General features: G+C 45.9%; 1 protein-coding gene and 2 long non-coding RNA genes across 12 annotated transcripts in view; 1 reads left to right on the top strand and 2 right to left on the bottom strand.

Moving 5' to 3' along the window:
- Nucleotides 1-842: 842 nt before the first annotated feature.
- Nucleotides 843-20513, bottom strand: part of LOC310827216 — a 114696-nt gene continuing 95025 nt past the window's right edge. Inside the window, exons 2-3 of the long non-coding RNA XR_014556220.1 lie at nucleotides 2597-3202; nucleotides 843-1233 (exon numbers count right to left, since the gene is read on the bottom strand). This is a non-coding gene — a long non-coding RNA (uncharacterized lncRNA). The remainder of the gene's footprint in view (nucleotides 1234-2596; nucleotides 3203-20513) is intronic.
- Nucleotides 7124-11294, bottom strand: LOC310827211. The gene is made up of 3 exons (XR_014556214.1): nucleotides 11162-11294; nucleotides 10597-10794; nucleotides 7124-7179 (listed from the first exon to the last, which is right to left on the bottom strand). It is a non-coding gene; the product is annotated as an uncharacterized lncRNA (long non-coding RNA).
- The window catches only part of ZNF532 (zinc finger protein 532), a 56620-nt gene continuing 47346 nt past the window's right edge, over nucleotides 11240-20513 (top strand). The window contains exons 1-2 of one of the 10 annotated variants that reach the window (XM_083702581.1): nucleotides 14484-14620; nucleotides 15546-15675. The gene's annotated coding sequence lies outside the window, so the exon portion shown is untranslated. The other 9 variants (XM_083702585.1, XM_083702577.1, XM_083702578.1 and 6 more) reach the window with 9 other exon arrangements.

Genomic DNA, 20513 nt, shown 5'->3' with positions numbered 1-20513 from the left:
GCCAAGCTGTCAAAGCCCGGCAGCAGCGGCAATGGCAGCAGCAGGCGCAGCCAGACCCCCGCCAGCCCGCCCGCCCGGCTTCCTCTCCTTTTTTTGCCCGCGGCAGAAGGCTTTGCTCTCCCCCTTCTGCGACCTCCTCGCCAAGCCGAGCGAGCGCGGGCTCCCTAACCCGTGGATTTTAGTAGGGGCAGAGAGCTGCTAGTGTGAGTGCGCCCCCTGCCCAAGTTGCGCCCGGTGCGGCCGGCACCCCTGGCACCCCCCACGCTACGCCACTGTTGGGAAACAATACACAGGGAGAGTAATACGGAAATAAAACAAAATGGGAATATGAGGAGGGGGAGGAAATATGGGAAATTGTTAGAGAAATGTTAGAGGATGTATATATAGAAAAACCAGTATTCTTTAAAAAAACAAAATGGGATTAGGCAAATCCAGGGAGGGTCATCATCAAATTGCTACTAGCCAAGTTGGCTGTATATTAATTCTGGTGCTAGAGAACCATGCTTCCAAATTATTAATCTATGGAGCAACACTGCTATTGTTCTCATGACTTCCTGGGTGACATCTGTTTGGCCACTGCACTAAACACAATGCTCATCTGGATAGGTGTTAAGTTTGATCCAGCAGGGATCTCCTGGTAGGTGTGCAAAAAAATAACAAATACCAATTCTGAGACACAAAGTACAAATGTGGTTGTTCCCAAACTTTTCCACTAGAGGGTACTCATTCCACATTAATTATACCAGAAAGTAAATATATGTTCTGAACTTCCAAATCTCTTGCGATTTCTCCCAAACCTATGGTCCGTAAAACCTCATCAGGTGTCCCGTGTGCAGTTATTGAATCTTTCATTTCTTATAAAGAATATTGGGATGCGGGTAACAATGTGGTCTAAACCACTGAGCCTCTTGGGCTTGCTGATCAGAAGGTTGGTGGTTCAAATCCCCACAACGAAGTGAGCTCCTGTTGCTCTGTCCCAGCTCCTACTTACCTAGCAGTTTGAAAGCATGCCAGTGCAAGCAGATAAATAGGCATCGCTGTGGCGGGAAGGTAAATGGTGTTTCTGTGCGCTCTGGTTTCCGTCACGGTGTTCCGTTGCACCAGAAGCGGTTTAGTCATGCTGGCCACATGACCCGGAAAGCTGTCTGTGGACAAATGCCGGCTCCCTCGGCCTGAAAGCGAGATGAGCTCCGCAATCCCATAGCTGCCTTTGACCGTCCAGGGGTCCTTTACCTTTATCTTTAAAGAAATAAAAGGTGTGATGAAAAATACAATGGAAAATGATACAGCATCTAGCACAGAGCAATACAATTGCCACAATTGTTGGGGGGGAAATCATTAAGTGGGCCATCACAAACATCAGCAGTTTTATGTGGGGATATTCCAAACTTTTATATGCCTGTTGTCTTTGTCCATGGAGTTTTCTTGGCAGGGATACTGGAGTGGCTTGCCGGTTCCTCCTCCAGGTGGATCACGTTTGGTCAAAACTCTCCACTATGACCTGTTCATCTTGGATGCCCTGCTCGGCATAGTTCATAGCTTCTCTGAGTTCTTCAAGCCCCTTCGCCACGGCAAGGCAGTGATCCATGAAGGGGATCACTTTGCCAACAAAGGTCCGTATAGTAAAAGCTATGGTTTTCCCAGTAGTGATGTATGGAAGTGAGAGCTGGACCATAAAGAAGGCAGATCGCCGAAGAATTGATGCTTTTGAATTATGGTGCTGGAGGAAACTCTTGAGAGTCCCATGGACTGCAAGAAGAACAAACCGATCCATTCTTAAGGAAATCAGCCCTGAGTGCTCACTGGAAGGGCAGATCGTGAAGCTGAGGCTCCAATACTTTGGCCACCTCATGAGAAGAGAAGACTCCCTGGAAAAGACCCTGATGCTGGGAACGATGGAGGGCCCAAGGAGAAGGGGACGACAGAGGACGAGATGGTTGGATAGTGTCTTTGAAGCTACAAACATGAGTCTGACCAAACTGCGGGAGGTAGTGGAAGACAGGAGTGCCTGGCGTGCTCTGGTCCATGGGGTCACGAAGAGTCGGACATGACTAAACAACAACAACAACAAATTCCAAACTTTAACTATTCCATTGGTCTTTGGCTTGTAGAAGACCCCTCTCCATGTGCCATTTTAGGCAATCGTGGCTGGTGTTCTTTGGGATTTGTAGGCCAGAAGACAGGGAACTTGACAGTAGCTGGAGCCAGAGCGAATGACAGGGGGGGGGGGGTCAAATCCTTGTCAGGAACAAGCTGGCAGGATTTATATTTTAAATTTCTTTTTATATTGCCCTGAAATCCATTTTTCTTGTTTGAGTGGTTAGTAAAATTTTAAAAAATAAAAGGATAGTAAAAGTGGTTAAGCAGTCACCAGTCTTCCTTGCATGCATATACCAGCAGGGCTACTACAGTGATATTTAAGATAGCCGCTGTGCAATTAATTAGCTAGCTCCTAGATGTCGCTGTTCTACACACTTGGAAAAAACACTTCCTCAGCTGTGATCAGTTCTATTATTTTCTTGGTTTAATTTCCCCTGCTCCCCCCCCCCCCAACACACACAGAGGATAGAAATGGAATTATCTATTATTTACACACCATGAGCTTTTTAAAGAGTTTGGAGAGAAATATCCAATTAGTTTGCACAATGTCAGTCCAGCAGTTCCCGAAAGACTGCAATCTATGGTTTTCCTTTTCTTTTTTCTGGGATGTGGTTAGATCCTTATTCACATTGGGGGCGGGGGGAATTCATTCAAAATTAATCTTCACCAGAAGACAGTGGCAGAGAATCATCACCTCATGGCAATGTTTTCCTGTTTGGGGGACAAAAGGGAAAGGAAAGATGAAGTACTATTGAGCAAACCACAGTTTTATGGGGCTTGCCCAACTTTTTCACTATTCTAATGAACAGTACCAGTGACCTTCAACTTGCCCAGGCCAGACACCCACTTCTGACTTCAAGCCTGGAATATGGGACCCACTTTCACATATCCAATTTTGATTTCTACGTAATAGCACTAACAAGGCACATTATTCATCCTAAAATGAAAATTCAGAGAGTTCATAATGTTACCTTAGCACTGCTACTAAATGGAAATCAGTGGGGTCTTTTTGTTTTTAAAGTGTCCCTATTTTCCAGGGATAGTCCTAGATTTACAGAAGCCGTCCCTGCTTCTGATTTGACCCCAGAATTTCCTGCTTTTCCTTAGGACTTCAGCAAAATGTTGGAGGGTATGCTTATGCAACACCTGAGCCAACCTTTAGATGACATCTGAAGGCAACCCTGTATAATGAAAGTTTTAAAAAATGTTTTACTATGTTTTTATATACAGTCGTACCTTGGTTGTCGAATGGAATCCATTCCGGAAGCCCATTTGACTTCCGAAAACCAAGGCACAGCTTCAGATTGGCTGCGGGAGCTTCCTGCAGCCAATTGGAAGCTGGGTTGGACGTTTGGGTTCCAAAGAATGTTCGCAAACTGGAACACTCACTTCCGGATTTGCAGTGTTTGGTAGCCAAAACATTTGAGTCGCAAGGCGTTGGTATGACTGTATGTTGGGAGGTGCCCAGAATGGCTAAGGCAACCCAGTCAGATGGGTGGGGTATATATAATAAAATTATAATTATAATTATAATTATAATTATTATTAAATAGGACATCCCTATTTTCATTGGAGAAATGTTGGAAGCCTTGCTGCACACATATTGAGCATGTGTAAATGGTGGTTGCCTGTATTTATTGCTAAATGTTAATTTTAAAATTAGAAAGTGCCTTGAGGACCCATTTAGCAATGGAGACGAGGATAAATTTGACCTGAACAAAGGTTTCCCACTGCCACCCATATATTCCCAGCTGGCAAAATCACTTGACGGCTTTAGCATCATGTGGGCTTGGCTGTAGAGAGATGACATGCCATTAATATAAATGATACACTCAGCAACCTGTATGTAGAGTTCAATGCCAACCATTTCCCTTTATGTTTCCATGCAGGTGAGCATACAGGGCTTAAATAGCTGATGACAGTGCCATCTGCAAAAGGCTAACGGCACGCTTATTAATCAGTACGAGCTGCTATTTAATCAGGCGTGTGTGCAATGAATTATTCAGCGGTGACCGGCATATCTTTAATACATATTAAGAGAAGCAAAACCGTACATCTGGTACAACAAAGAGATGTGGAGAAACTGGCATTTTCAAGTTTTCCTAAGCGGATGAGCCTGATTAGACAAGGCATTAATTGTGTGTGCACTTAACACTCGCCGAATTTGAGTCATACGTTCAAAGGCCAGGTAATTGTCCTAGAAGAGCTTGTTCCGGAAAAGTTTGATTGTAGAGTTAAAGGTATCGAAGGAATCAAAATGATACAATGGGATGAAACAGATTTGTAAAAACGTTACATGGAAGAAGAAGAAGAAGAAAATACGAGGCACTACACTTCTGTAAAACAAGAAAATCCTTAATAAAAAATATTTTTTTAAAAAAATGATACAATGGGAGCAGCAGCATGAAATCTCGTTTCTAAAATTGCCACCATACTCCTGCACTCATGTTTCCACCTCAGAAATTCGCCCTTGAACACTGGTTTCGCAGTTTGAGGGTGGATTGCGTCCAATGTTATTCATTCCCCAGAGCAGACCCATTGAAATTAATGGACACAAGCATTGCTTTTTTTGGTTTAAAAAAAGGTGCCAGTATTCAAAACTTGAGAAAAGTGCCAAGGAGGCCAGCACAAAATGGCTGCCACAGGGAGCAAAAAAGAGGCGATAGTATTCTGTACTGATGAATACCAACCATGACAAAAAAGCATCAAACATGACTAATAGAGGTCCATTAATACTTTGAGCAGAACGTATTTTGATACAACCCCATGTTTCACAAAGAGAAACATCTTAGGAATGTTGGAAGGTATGAAACAACAGGGTAAAAAGGAAATTTTGTGTGTGAGAGAGGTTTTTCTATAGGCCAGAGCTGGCTCCAACATTAGGTAAAATGAGTTGGCTGCCTCAGGCAGATGATTTGGGATGTTGGGAGAGCACTCAAGTGGTCTTCAGCTTTGACCAGCCGTGAGCGCTACCCACCTTGACTTGTGGGTAGGCATCATTAGCTGCTTGGTTTCAGGAAACAAATGTCCTGGGACAGTCCTGAGTGGAGCTGGAATGTCTGTTCCCAGCACAATTAAATGCAGGGCCGGCTCTACCATTAGGCAGTGACCTCTTCAGCAGCAGATCCAACCCACTGGCTATTCCTCCAAAGTCCCCAGCCAAGCACCTCTGTTGCAGACTAGAGTTGTGCACGTCACACGGCCTGCTCTGCAATCCCTTAAATGTGCCTGCTATCTTCAGGTTTTCTGGAGGATGTTGTGCTACCTTCCTGCTAGCGGATTTGTAGTAAGATTCAGTTGTAAATTCAGTGTAGGAAGCTCAAGCTTGAAGAACTCCTGGCTAAGTGAGATTGCACAGACACCCTCCTTACTAATCTTCCGGTGTGTGCCTAATAATTTCTTACTCATTTTAAGGTAATCTTTGGTTTTGTGATATTGTTTTGCCATTTCATTTTCTGTGTGGTTTGGTTTTCTGTACATCACATGGAAATGTCCATGATTAAGTAGTATATAAATGTCTTATCTGCCAGTACAATTGACTTCTGTACAGGGATTTGAGGTGTGTGTGTTCTCTTCTCCTTAGCCTCGGGCAGCAAAATGCCTTGGGCCAGTCCAGTCTATCATTCTGCAACTCTAAGGTTTGCCGTTAGCTATTACAGCAGGCTTCCTCAACCTCGGCCCTCCAGATGTTTTTGGCCTACAACTCCCGTGACCCCTAGCTAGCAGGACCAGTGGTCAGGGATGATGGGAACTGTAGTCTCAAAACATCTAGTGGGCCGAGGTTGAGGAAGCCTATATTACAGTATATCAGAGTGCTGCCCTCTTGAGGCTGAATAATTTAGTTTTTAGGGACCAAGATCAGAACTCTAGAGCAGTAGTGTTCAAACTTCCTACATTGAAGGAAACCATGTAAACATCAACTCATATACCAAGGGACCCTTGACTATATGTCACAGAACCTCTGCTCATTCAGAGAATATTCTAGCATTTAGTTCCCAAATTCCCCCCTCCATGGACTCGAGATTGCCAAGGGCCATAGAATCATAGAATTGTAGAGTTGGGACCCTGAGGACCACTGCAATGCAGGACTGCTGGGATTGAAACCGCAACCTTGGCATTATCAGCACCATGTTCTAACCAAACGCGGCTTACCACTTAATGATTTTTCTGCCTATTTTGTTGTTGTTTAGTCGTGTCCGACTCTTCGTGACCCCATGGACCAGAGCACGCCAGGCACTCCTGTCTTCCACTGCCTCCCAGTTTGGTCAAACTCATGCTGTTGCTTCAAGAACACTGTCCAACCATCTCGTCCTTTGTCGTCCCCTTCTCCTTGTGCCCTCAATCTTTCTGCCTATTATTGTATAGCAATTGCAATACACCATGCTAGATGGTTTTAAACTGCGAAAATTTTTATTACTGCTTTTATTTGTTACATGCTGTATTTTATTGTATTCCAAATAATTCAAACCTTAATGCAATAAAATGCAGCGTTAAGAAATCACGGCAGCAATTAAAATACAGTTAAAAATCAATATTAACTAAGCTGATGGATGTGCCATATTGTCTTCACCACAAATCCATGGACATGTTGCAAACCACCTGAACGAAGGTTGGCCCATGGACCACAATTTGGGAAAATCTGTTCTAGTGTGCACATTCTGTTCAAAGCACTGGCCAAAGCTTTTTGGTCTCACTGCCACCGCAAATGTACTGGGAGTTCATCCTAAAAAGGATTGGTCATGTTTGTGATCCACTTTTCTGTTGTTATGAAACAGACTCCATAGAGTTCTTGGCTCACCTCACACTTACGCACTGAACAGCTCTAGGTTGCTGCTTCCTGTCTTCACACCATGCCCTTCAGTGGCGTAGCGTGGGTTGTCAGCACCCGGGGCAAGGCAAGTAATTTGCGCCCCCTAACCCAAGTGAGCCAGGTAGGGGCAGAGAGCTGCGAGTGCGAGCGCGCCCCCCAGATGTTGCGCCCGGTGTGGCCGGCCCCCCCTGCACCCCCCACGCTACGCCACTGATACCCTTTACAGGGGGAGATCGGTAGTTAAGGGCAATCTTGTCTTTTTCTGAAATCTTAGGAAGTAATACAAAGCACATTAAAAATCATATTAAAGGCCTCTCACAAACAGTAGTGAATATATTGTTTAAGTTTGTAAATAATAACACAACGCTGATCGCTTTGGGAACATGCCCCAAGTTAGCAATTAAGCTTCTAGTCTACTGCTGTTTTAATAAAAGTTTTAAAGATGCTTGATAGAAATATTTTTGACTTCCAGGTAAAATTTAATGAAACATACACGTTTGTTAGTCCACCAAAAATGCGGGGGCAGATGAGGTAAGGGTTTTCTTTCTAAAATACAGCTTCGAGAAAGGTGCTGCTACTAATAAACTTGTGTGTTTATCTGACATACTGAAATGGGGAAATTTAAGGGTTCGGTTGTCTAAAGACTCCTTTTTAAGAATTGTTTTAATTTAGAGTTCAAATGGACAACAATATGCTCATTTATTTCACCTTCCAAAATGACTCTGTTCCCACGTTACCTTGGCCCTGGCTGCTACCCAAGTAGTAAAAGGGAAAGGGAAAGGATCCGTAGGTGGTTAAATCCAGTTGAATTTGACTATGGGGTGTGGCGCTCATCTCCGCTTTAAGGCCGAGGGAGCCTGTCTTGTTATAAGAATTTAAGGTGTCAAATATAGAAATGTTCATAAATGTACCAGGTAAACACATGCATAAATATATAAACCACATGTCTGAAACAGTACAGGAAATCAGTCCTGAAACCATTTTGACTCTCCCAAATTGACCTCAAATGTTTCTCTGCAAGGAGGAAGGAAATGGGAAAACCTCCCCATTCTCTCTTTGCTCACAAATCCTGTCTTAAGGGCGTATCTCTGTATGAATAGGGTGAGCCTGTGACCTGGAATCAGGAACTGAGTATTTACCATCACAAAAGAATGGCCAGACTGCCCAAGTAATGCAACCAGTGACCATTATCAGGTCCTGGGAGACAGAATTTCTGCTGTAGACAGCCCCTTCAGTGATGTATGTATGATGTATTGGGGGGTGGTCTTGGGCTACAGGGTGGGCAATTTCAAAAGTCTATATAAGAGCTTGCACACCAATGTTCTGGTGTCCTCCTCCCTCCTGCATGTTGGTAAGCGAGCACCCTGTTCCAACAGTTTAATAAGGAACAGGCTTACTAGCTGCTTTGCTTCTCAATATTCTCTGGTTGGCCTCTGTTATTTTCTCCTACCAATAGGGAACAGGCTCTTGGATACCCCATAAGGGAAAAAGGGCAGATTTCGTTTACAGCAGTCTGCAGACAGCTTTTCTGGGTCATGTGGCCAGCATAACTAAACGGCTTCTGGCGAAATGGGACACCGTGTTGGACACAGAAATGCTGTTTACTTTCCTATCGCAGTAGTACCTATATCTACTCATGGTGGTATGCTTTCGAACTGCTAGGTTGGCAGGAGCTGGGACAGAGCATCGGAAGCTCACCCCATCACGCCAATCTGAACCGCCGACCTTACCCAAGTATTCCTAATGGTCGCATTGGGTCTGTCCAAGGCTCATAATAATTAGGTATTGATAAACAGCTTTGAGTAGAATATGGTCTTAACTCAGAGGTGGGGAACCAGAGACCCTTCAAACGCCCGTCATTCCCAGCTAGCATTTCCCTCTACTGCATGTGCAGTGACCACCTTCTTGACCACTGAACCCACATTGATCTCACCCCCTCAATGTGCCAGAGCCTATCTTCACATGCAGAAAATCTAACTCACTGAAGTTTTGAGACTGACCGGCTCCAATTTGCAGATGCAAATTTGCTGTTAGCAAAGAGATAATCACATGCTTTTACATGTAGACAGTCCCAGCCTCAATCTTCAGCTTCTCTATTAAGAAGGGTCAGGCAACAGGAAAGAACCTTCTCTGCCTGATCCCATGGAAAGCTGCTAAATAAGACAATATTGGGCAAAATTGACAAATATGGCGACCTAATGCATGGGTGTAGCCAGGATTTTTGTTAGAGGGGGCAGGCCTTTTTTTAAGGGGGGGACAGAACCTGTTTGCTACGTATTTGTATTGAATTTTATTGATGGGGGGGGCAGCTGCTCCCTTGGCCCCTCCTACACTCATGGCCTGAAGCTAGGAATTTTCCTTGGCTCCTAACGCATGGTATGCATGCAAATATGCCCCCAAGAGTGAAAAAAATGCACCTATAGAAAGAGGGGTTGGGGAAATGGGCACTGCATTTATGCTATGGAAAAACAGGCAATGCAGTTCCCAGAACAAAAAAGGTGTTGACATGCAGATTAATTGCAAAAGCACTGAGAACTGCTGTGATGCATAGTTGATGGATGCTGCTGCTTTGTCAGTTAAGAAAACCTAATTTTCCAAGAATACAGATGCTTATCAGAGAAGTAGTCAAGAGCCTCACTTGAGAATGGGCCAAGAAAATAAAAGTGAACTTGTTTCCTTGCCTCCATGGTGCAGAGTTGAAAAAATATCTGCATACATGTGTGTGTGTGTGGGGGGGGGTTAAATCAAGGGTTTAAAATGTCTTCTGTTTTTATTGAGCCATGTGAATTATGCTCCCAAACAAAGACATCCTTATGATTTTAACACTGGCACATTTGCTGTATAAAGCAAGGTAAGAATGAACCAAGATAAAACCTCCACAGAAGCAGGTTGTTAGCAGCAAATGTGAGCACGTTTAATGTGGACATTAAAACTAGAACCAGTGGTAGGGTAGCTCACATTCATTCTTCTTCTGCCCTTATTCCTCAAGACTTCTTCATGAGGCCCAAACTAGAGATGAAGGGAAACCTGCTTCCATTTTCTGCTTCGTCATCCCTATTTGCTCCCATGTAGACAGAGCCTTTTAAAAACAGGGCACAACTAAAGGTAAAAGGTAAAGGTACCCCTGCCCGTACGGGCCAGTCTTGACAGACTCTGGGGTTGTGCGCCCATCTCACTTAAGAGGCCAGGGGCCAGCGCTGTCCGGAGACACTTCCGGGTCACGTGGCCAGCGTGACATCGCTGCTCTGGCGAGCCAGAGCCGCACACGGAAACGCCGTTTACCTTCCCGCTGGTAAGCGGTCCCTATTTATCTACTTGCACCCGGAGGTGCTTTCGAACTGCTAGGTTGGCAGGCGCTGGGACCGAGCAGCGGGAGCGCACCCCGCCGCAGGGATTCGAACCGCCGACCTTTCGATCGGCAAGTCCTAGGCGCTGAGGCTTTAACCCACAGCGCCACCTGCGTCCCAAGGGCACAACTGCCCCGCCCCAAACCCCTGAGAATATCAGTCTGAGGAAAATCCATCATTCTTTTTTCACCTGAATTATATATCCATGTTTGTTATGTACGTGGATGTGTGTGTATCTATCTATCTCACCCACCTTCCAACCTATGGTATAAAATATAAAATTATTCAGATTTATACTACACACACATGTCAGATACACACATTTTAATTGAGCTTTACCTCAAGGAAGGTGGGTGGAGGGGAGGGGGGGGGGACCTCTTTACTTTTGTTTCCTTGTCAGCCCAACTCCGGCCTGCTCAATCTAGTTTCCTGAGGAAGGTTGCAAAACGCAACCAGCATCGCAATCCCTGCACATTGCAGCCTTTTTGCAGGTCCCTTTTTTTCTTCACCTCAGGAGCCTCGCCTTTTCTTCCTTGCCTGTAATTAAAACATGCCAGGGGAGGGGAATGGCTTTTAACTCCTTTCTCCACAAGAGGGAACCCCTGATTTCTAAAGTGGGGGGGTTGGTGGGAGAGAAGCTTCTAGAGACGAACCACCAATAAAAGGGGGGAAAAATAAATTGCTTCTCTCCCCCCTCGCCTCCGTTTTCTTCACACTCTGGTGACAAGTTTTAAATTGAATCCACAGGGGAGATCTCTTCCACACACCCACCTACCCAACCCCATCCATCCATCCATCCATCCATCCCTTTTTCCAAGCCACAGAGGCATCCCCCACCCCCACCTTTCCCCCTCCTAGTCCTTGCAAGAGCCTCGCGCGCGCTCTCCCCCTCTGCCTGCCTTGCCTGCCATTATGTGCAACCATCTTTTTTAAAGCCAGGCCTCTCTCTCTCTCGCTCTCTCTCCTCTCTGCAGGCTCCTCTTGGCAAAGGAGAGAGAGCAGTGAGCTCTTAAACATGTCTGCCTGAAAGCACCCCTTGCAGGAACAGCCCCTCCCCGGGTGGCAGCACACTGGCCTCTTGCCTAAGGCTACCAGCAGCAGCAGGTCTGTTTGCATGGGGGTGTGAGCAGTTTGCATGCGGTGCGGGGAGAGCCGGGGAGAGAGAGAGAAAAAAAAAAGGAGAGAGGCGGTGGTTTTTTTTTGGTGGCGATGATGATGATGATGGTGCTGATTTCCCTTCCTTGCCTCTTTTCTTTCCCACCCTGGTGGGGCCTCTGCCTGATGCACCTCCCACGGGAGAACCCTTTAAAAAATAAAATACACAGGACATGCTATTTTAACACCCCCTCCCTCCCTCCCTCCCTCCTGGATATTTGCAGGAGCTCGCAAGGGAAGGAAAATCCAAAAGCAGCAGACGCTTAGTTCCTCTCCGGAGCTGCCGCTGCAGCGCCTACGCGGCATGGAAAGGAGGAACCGTCCTGGCCGGGTGGTGGTGGTGGTGAAGCGAGGCAAAGCTGCAGAGCACTTGCAGCAGCCGCGCGGGAGAAGCTAGGGAAGGAAGCCGGGGCTTGCCTGGCAGGAAGGCCGCTGGAGCCTTTCTGCAGCCCGGGAGCTCGCCCGGGAACAGGCAAGGCGCCTGCTGCTGCTGCTGTTGCAGCAGCCGCCGGAGATTAGGCCTCTGCCGCGCGCTGCAGACCCGGGAGAAGGGATTGCTACCGGGGGCATCTTGGAGCTGGCCTGCATCGCCAAGCCTCGGGAGGGAGGCCTTCTCCTGGCTAAATTTCAAACGCCGTTGTGTGCTTTTTAAAAATAAATAAAGCATGTGTGCTTAAACAGCCCCCCCCTTTAAAGTGCTTTCTTTGCAGCCGGATATGGGGCCAAGCGATTTTCCTGGGGAGGGCCTTTCTTTGTGTGCGTGTCTCTTAACGTTAAATGCATTAGGAGGCCATGTCCGCTCCCTGCTCCCCCCCCCCCCCGCCCCATGCACACACAGCCCATAAGTGGGTATTTCTTGCGTGCCGGAAGAACCCGCAGGAGACTGCAGCACAATGGCCTCTTCCATTTATACCTTCTGGGCCTCTTTTGTTTTTCCAAAACTGGCACAGCCTCCTGCTCTCGCCCGCGGCGCCCTTCCTGGGCCTCTTGGTGCAGCGCAGGCCTGCGCCCTTTTACTCAGGATTTCTGCAGTGGCGCTTACTCCCAGGTAATGGGTGCGTAACTTTCGCAGCCCTAATTAGAGTGGAGCTGGATTGAAAAGACCCAGAGGCCAGGAATCGTTGATTGGCTGTCAGATGGGGCCACAGGGTGAGGTCGCTCACACCTTGAAGGCACCCTTTAGTAAATAGGAACAAGAAAGGTTGCTATGTTGGTCCATAAAGGTGAGGAGGAGTAGGGAGGTGCAGATCCACAGTTGAGCAATGTTTGGGATTGCATCCAACCCAAAAGTGTGCCACCCAATGAAGTTAATGCCCAGCTATGGATTTTGGAGTTCTTAGTAAACATGGTTTTCTTGCAGCAATGGGTAGTAAATCTTACTCACTGGATGTTGCACCAGTATGGGAGTAGCGAAAGCTATGTTACTTGTGCTTGCTTTGGAAGGGGGTGGGTTTTCAGTGTCCCTGTGTTGCCAAGATAACAAAAGGGCCTCACCTCTGTAGAGATCTTAGGACTATTGGTTAGCTGCTTTATACTAGGCTAGACTTATTTGTCCGTCTAGACCTGCCCAGTCTGCTCTCCAGCAAAAGCCTTTCACATCACCTGCTACCTAAACTGGAGATGCCAGGGACCTTCTGCATGCAAAATGTGTGGTTTGCTGCTGAGCTGTGGTCCTGCACCTAGGAACAATGGCGAGGGACTTTTGAGCAAGGGGTGGCAGCATGTGACAAGAGTATGGAAGGAGATGAGGAAGAGTGTGGTAGAGAAAATGTGGGTAGGACCCACGTTGTTGAGAAGAAAGTGGGGGTGGGTGATAGTGAGATGGTATCAAGAGGATCCTAGCATGATCAGGTCTTCTGGTGGTTGGGCAATGCAGAATTCCATATCTTCCCAGTATGGAAGCAGCTAAGCTGTTATAGTATAAAACAGAAATAGGAGGGAAATAAGATAAGGAAGCTGTAATTGTGTCAGGGTGGTGGAGACTCCTGTATTGGTTTGCAAACCTAGTCAATGGTAGTTGCTCTGTTCTAGGGTTGGCAATAAGCTATTAAGAAAATTTGAGCCTTCTGCCCTGTCATGGATGGGGCACCGGTGACCCACCAGATGATGTTGGACTCACCAGATGGTTTGTTGACCATATTGGCTGGCAATGATGGGAATTGGAGTCCCAACAGCTCAGCTTCCCCATCCCGGATTGAATGAAATAGATTAATCCTTTAAACAGCCTATGCAAATACAAACAAAGAAACTGGTAAAAATGGTTTTGAATTACCCTCATGGGTAATTCAGATGTTGTTGATTTTCCATCTGCCCCAGTCAGAATGACCAGTAGAAATGGATGACGGGAGATGTAGTGGAAGAAATGATCGAACTTGCCCCCCTAAGGTTGTTAAAGGCAGAGGTTGGAGCCTGTGTCCAGGGGACGTGTGGAAAACCATGGTTTGGTGTTGCACTTTATGCCATAGCATCCCTCATTGGTCCATTAGGGTGAATGGGGCACTGCCTCCACCAACCTGAATCAGCTCTCAAGCCAGCCCACTCCTGCCTACCTGCCTGTTGCGATTTCTCCTCCTTAGTCTCCCTGTTGACCTTGTAGACCTCAACGGGCAGGAGGATGAAGGCAGAATTAGAATAAGTTGGGTCTCTCTGCCTTTGGCTCCCTGCCTTCCACCCCACCAACCCCAGTGGACTCCAGCATCCATTTGCAAAGGATAGACAGCTCTTCATGAGGATGGAGATGTTGGTAGGTGAGGGAAAGGCCTTGATCTTCAAGTGAGAAGGGGGGGACGGGACCATGTCTCCACAAGGCCAGGGTTTTAGATATGTGTTGCTCTAACCACCAGGATGGGTCGAACAGACCCATAATAAGAGGTTGGACCAGGGCAGAGGATTCCTTTCAGCCTCCCTAAACATTGCAAGGACCAGTTGGTTTCTGAGTCAGGAAGCCTTGCTTTGAAGATGCCCTGGTGAGCAGGGCAGTAAGAGAAGCGATGGCTCTCATTAGAAGCATCTTATTCTCTTGGGGAGCCGCGATTTGGGGGAGGGGGGGGGACTCTGCTTGGCAGCGGCCACCCTCTTGCTCCTCTGTCCGAGAATCCTTTGTGCAGGAAAAGGAGATCCTGTGGGGATTTCTTTTTATTTTTATTGCGGTCTCTCTTTTGTTAGCTACAGACACACACACAGCTTTTCGGCCAGGTTTCTGGGGGAGGTAAGTTGTGGAGGAAGACGAAAGGAGGAGGCTGGGGGTGTGATGCTGTTGTGGTGTTGTGTGCTTGTGTAGGGGGGGGGGGAAGGGGGTCTGCGATTGAAAACAGGAGGGCACCCAGGGCAGAAATTGCCCTTGCACCAGAGAAGAAAACAACCAGAGTCCCTCTGATTTTCAGGGACTTGTTGGCAACTCAGCGAGGGTTGCCATAGCTTTTTATGTAGGGTGACCAGAACCGGCTGAAACTGGTTTGAGGCAGATCAGCTCCTGAACACAATGCAGTCATTGAGCTACTACAGTGGGAGAGCTTCCTCCCTCCATGGCAGCCAAAAGCAGAGGATCTTGCAGAAAGATACCATCCCATAACAATATGTGAATGCACACTTTAGACACACAGCACTGGTATGTGGCTACTGTAATAGTCATAAAGGATTCTGTGTATCTGTGTACATATTTTCAGTAACTGAGATTACGTTTGGCTGGTTCATGCCTTTTTTTAATCTCCTTTTTTTTTTTTTTTGGTTTGCTTTTGCTGAAGTAATGGACAAGAACTGAGATTTATCACCCTTTTTGTAAAGGGAAAAAAAATGGTTTGCTTTGCTAGGTGGCACACTTGGATATGTAGGTGTTGGGTTGTGGTGTTTTTGTTTTTTCCAGCTGCACAAAATAAAAAAAAATGGATTGAAAGATTTGTATTTCTATGCTTGTGAGTCAGGATTGCTGCTTTTGCATGCTGTTTTGTATTTACAGGGTGCTGCTGTCGTTTCTTTTCAGGAAAGAAAATAGCATTATTAAGTCTATATGTCTCTCTGTGTGTTGTGTCACTGTTAAAGGCCAAGAGGAACCCTGTGTGTTGTTGTAGAATTGCTCATGAAAGCATTTTCCAAAGAGGCTTAGAAGGCATTCTCTCTTCTTTTTCTCCTTGCAGGCCTATTGATTGGGGCTGCCTTTAACCCTTTCAGGTTTGCAGTGGCTATGCATCTGTGGTTGCATAGCTGATCATTGGCATTAAAAAGAAACCCAAAACAAAAATCTTGTCACAGGCCAAGGTACACAAGGTGAGCTATGGTATTATTTGACTATGATCACAATGGCATTGAGGAACATGTATGCAGAGCCTGAATGCAGTTTTGTGGTTGCACACCCAGGCACCTTGGTGGAAAAAAAGCAGTGGTCTAAATTAGGTGAAGAAACACAATTAAATTTGTCCAGATTTAATAGGATTAAAGCTATGGTTTATATTGATAGCCAGGCTAACAGTACTGCATTTGTTTGGTGTACAGTACCTTAAAAGCAGGAATTCTCTTTCCTCTGCTGATTCATAAAAGAACAGGCCCCTGTATGACAATCATAAATCATGGACCACATGGTAGAGGGCTGTTTTGCATTCCTGGCCCATTGAACTTTTATAATTTTCCATCTAATCATCAAAAAAGTAATGATTTCTTATGTCCTTCCTCTTTCGGCCAAACTAAATAACCTTGTCCCTTTCCCTTCTCTCTCGTTTTTTGTTTTTGTTTTTTTGAGAGGTAAGGAAAAGGAGTTTTTGAGGCAGACATTGAGTGTGCGTACAAATGCCAGATAAGCTATGCATTTTGCTTACTAAATTGTATTGTAAATGGAGGCTTCTGCAGTCCAACAGAGAGGATGCCTTTTTTTTAAAGGTTTTGTGTAGAACTCCAGTGGATTACTAGTAGCATGAATTACAATACTCGAGAATTAATTACATACAAATAGGAAACCGGATGGACAGTACATCAGCTGGTAAGGAATGTCTCCTCCTGACTCAAAGCTTCGGAGCATTAGATTTGTTTTCCTTCCTTAAAAAATAAATGTGTGCTTGGATTAGAGCAGGCATTTTGCATCTTCTCCTGAAGCTGGAGACTCAAGAGAAAGGGAGCGGGGGAGGTAGGAGAAAGCAATAAGGAATGTGGCAAAAGGAAGAACAAAGGCTCTCAGAGATTATATTGGAGCACTAAACATTTCTTTGCCTTTGGGGGTTCTGTGGCTAGAAAACTGTGACTTCCTAAAACAGGAAATCGTCAGGAACGCCGGAATTTTTACGTGCATTATGATGTTTCTGAAAATCCAGCCTGCCCTAACTGGCAGCTGGTATTATAAATCTGCAGTCATGGAAAAAAAAGAAAGAAAACGGGGGGGGGGGGGATGTGCGGAGAGAAGGAACCCAAATAAAGATGGAGGATAAACAGTAGGATGAAAAAAATTGTCCTGATCTAGTTTGAAATTTAGGTTGTCCATTGTATTCAAGCGGAATAAAGTAGACAATCTTAAAAGCCTTGGGAGTATTTTGATTGGGTAAGTTCCATGGAGGCTGGTGACAGGCAAGGTTGGCTGCATTTAGAGGGTGACACAAGCATTAAGGAACCTCTTTATTTCCTGATTGTGCTGCAGATGACATAAGGTATTTAAGGAATAAATTGCAGTGTATTGAAAGTTGCATGTGGTCTCTTAAAGCCTGCAGACATTTGATATGGAGGTGTTTTGTTTTTTTTTTATAAAAAAAAAACACCCACCAGGTATACTGTTTTGTGCGTCTCAGATCTGACAGGGCATTAAATAGCTTGCATGGCTGGGGGTGGGGAGAGGGACAACTGTGCTGTGATTCCATTTTTGTGCGTTGAATTTAATGTCAATATACAGTGGTTCGGTGCTGGGCTGTAGATAATGCTGTTTTAGGCAGCACCAGCCCATGTAACATAATGGGGAGAATATGGATGGTTAGTCTGCATTTGGGTCTTTCTCCTCCCTAGGGTCAGCTGAGATCCCTGGGGTTACATGAGATCACCTTTCTGCTTTGTAAGGTTTTTATAAAACTGTAAGTACTAACACTTCATTTTGTGGCAGTGGTCTTGCTGGATTTGGGGTTTGGAAGAGGCATTGCACTATGCATGGATATGTGTGTCTGTGTCGTGTGTGCACTCTATTTTTTTTCTTACTGCAAAGCATTCCTTCTTTCTTTTCAGTTACATTTTGTGCTGGAACTGTTTGCTGTAGCTCAAGAAACCCGAACAGATAATTGTTTATGATTCTTTGGATGTTTCTGTATAATATATTCAAACATTCTATTCTCTGAGAGATTTTTGAGGATTGGGGTTTGTGTGTGTGTGTGTTGTGTCACCCACCTTCCCACCCCCTGCACATGTAGGCCATCATTTTAAGCTGAAAATGCAGATTTTTTTTGATTATTTTTTTTTTGAGAGCTGGTCTTCTTAGGAGGAGCTCATGTTGGAATCTGCTTCGTAGCTGATTCTGAATCAGTTCATGGCTTTTAGGTCTTCTCGGAAATAAAGCAATTTGCTTTGTCTTCACTGGAAGTGTTACCCTGGGTACACATAGGATATTGATTTGTCTGTGCAAGTGTGAAAACGTTGACACAAACATTTCCAGGGCCTACTTCTTCCTAGTTCACTGGGATTACGTGTGGGTGTCTTGAACAATGAATTGCCAGTGCTATCCATTCACCACTGCTGCAGCAAAGGAAATACTCCCCTCCCCCCAAAAAAACCCCAACCCAAGTGTAAATAGAATACTATTTCTGGATCCAAATAATCCCATGGGTGTGACCCAACTACTTTGACACATGTGTGAGAGTTTTCCCAATTTCCATTCCAGTAGGAACCCTACTATGCCTAGGAGATGGTTCCTGATGGTTTCCTGACTTTCAGGGAGGAGCCTGAGCTTTAGAAGCCCTTAACATGGCCCAGGATATTAGTAAATGGCAGAAGTAAATTATCCTTTGAGTGCTCCATCAATCTGATATTCATGCCAGTGATGGGGGACCTGTGTCCCTCTGGAAGTTGCTTGGACTACAACATCCGTCATCTCTGATCCAGCGTAGTAGGCCTGATGTTGTAGTCCAACACCATTGGAAGACTTGCAGATGTTGCTGCAGCAGCCTCGCCCAGCATTGCTAGTGATGAGGAATGATGGGAGTTTATAATCCATCAGCATAGAATTGTGGAGTTGGAAGGGACCCTGAGAGTTGTCTAATCCAACTCCCTGCAGAGCAGGAATCTCAGCGAAAGCATCCATGACAGATGGCTGTTCAACCTCTGCTTAAAAACCTTCAATGAATGAGAGTCTGCCACCTTTTGAGGGAGCCCATTCTACTGTCGAACAGCTCTCACCATCAGAAAGTTCTTCCTAACATCAGGAGGGTCACAGTTTCCCTATCCTTGTTGTTCGCCAGGGGTAGTCAAAGTGGTGTCCTCCAGATGATACTTGACTACAACTCCCACCATCCCTTTCCATGGGCCATGCTGGCTGTGGCTGATGGGAGTTGTAGTCCAACAACATGTGTAGGACACTGTGTTAATTACCCAGTGTGATGTTGTGTTGCATTTGTACCTTGTTTTTTTATGTGCATTGTACATCACCTTGGTATCCTTGTCTGAAGGGCAGTTGAGAAATATTTCTAAATAAATTCTTATTTTGTTTAAACTGGTAGCATGCATTGGCAATTTCTGCTAGAGGGTTGGTGCACATTCTTTGATTCTCTTCTTGAAGGTATCTGCACACAGCATGTACATCAGAGTTGACAACCTGAAAGTGTGAAGCAGTTTGCACCAGGTTATTGGTTCAAGGAAATATCCCAAATAGGGCTGGTGAAGCTGAGAAGTGATCAAAAGCAGTGCGGCACTTGGGCGTTGAACCCTCTTCGGTTTGAACGTACAGTGGTGCCTTGCAAGACGAAATTAATTCGTTCTGCAAGTTTTTTCTTCTTGCGAGTTTTTCGTCTTGCGAAGCACAGTTTCCCATAGGAATGCATTAAAAATCAATTAATGCGTTCCTATGGAGACCGCTTGCCAGGCTGGCGGTGCAGAGAAGGGCTTTTCTCCCCACCGCAAGCCTTCAGGACAGGTACAGGAACAGAGGGGAAGGCGCGCAGCGCTTCTCTGTTCCCGGGGCTTGCGGTGGGAGGAGGGTTTTTCCTCCCCACGCCAACATTCAGAACAGCATTCTGAAAGTTGGCAGTGGGAAGGAAAACCCTCCTCCCACCGCAAGTCTTCAGGACAGCCATCCGAAGGCTGGCGCGGGGAGAAGGTCTCTCCGCCCCACCGCCAGCCTTCGGAGCAGCCATCCCAAGGCTGGCGGCGAGAGGAGGTCTCTCTGCCCCACCGCCAGCCTTCGAAGGAGGTCCGAGGACAGTGGGGAAGACGCGCTGCGCTTCCCCGCTGTCCCGGAGATTTCCCTATGGGCTTTCGTCTTGCGAAGGAAGCCCATAGGGAAATTCGTTTTGCAAAGCGCCTCCAAAACGGAAAACCCTTTCGTCTAGCGGGTTTTCCGTCTTGCGAGGCGTTCGTTTTGCGGGGCACCACTATATTATGGCTTTTCCTCTTCGCATCTTTTTTCAGTTCTCTTTTGCATTTCTTTAGATAACCCACTTTGCTGATATGCAGAGTGACTTCTTGTCCGTTTGTTTCTCTTGATGCTTCTATAATCACAACTGAAGCTAAATTCCTTCCAGTAGCACCTTAAAGACCAACTAAGTTAGATCTTGGTATGAGCTTTCGTGTGCATGCACACTTCTTCAGATACACTTCAGTGTATCTGAAGAAGTGTGCATGCACACGAAAGCTCATACCAAGAACTAACCTAGTTGGTCTTTAAGGTGCTACTGGAAGGAATTTTTTTTGTTTTGACTATGGCAGACCAACACGGCTACCTATCTGTAACTGGAACTGAAGCTAAAGTTAGGAAAAATTTTCTGAAGTTTAAGAATCCCAGACCCAAGGGGCATGAACCTCAGTGGAAGCCCTGCATATAAAGACTTCTTCTTGTGCAGGAGCCTTTCCCCACCCCCATCCTCACCCACCACCCAAATTGGCTTGGGCAATGGGGAGAGAACCCCCAGAACAGTATGTGGCGGTGGGCG

The sequence above is a fragment of the Podarcis gaigeae genome (assembly GCF_964106915.1).
Source record: "Podarcis gaigeae genome assembly, chromosome: 11".
In the NCBI taxonomy this organism is placed as follows: Eukaryota; Metazoa; Chordata; class Lepidosauria; order Squamata; family Lacertidae; genus Podarcis; species Podarcis gaigeae.
Note: the sequence above shows the minus strand (reverse complement) of the source record. Positions and strands in the feature narration are given on the sequence as shown.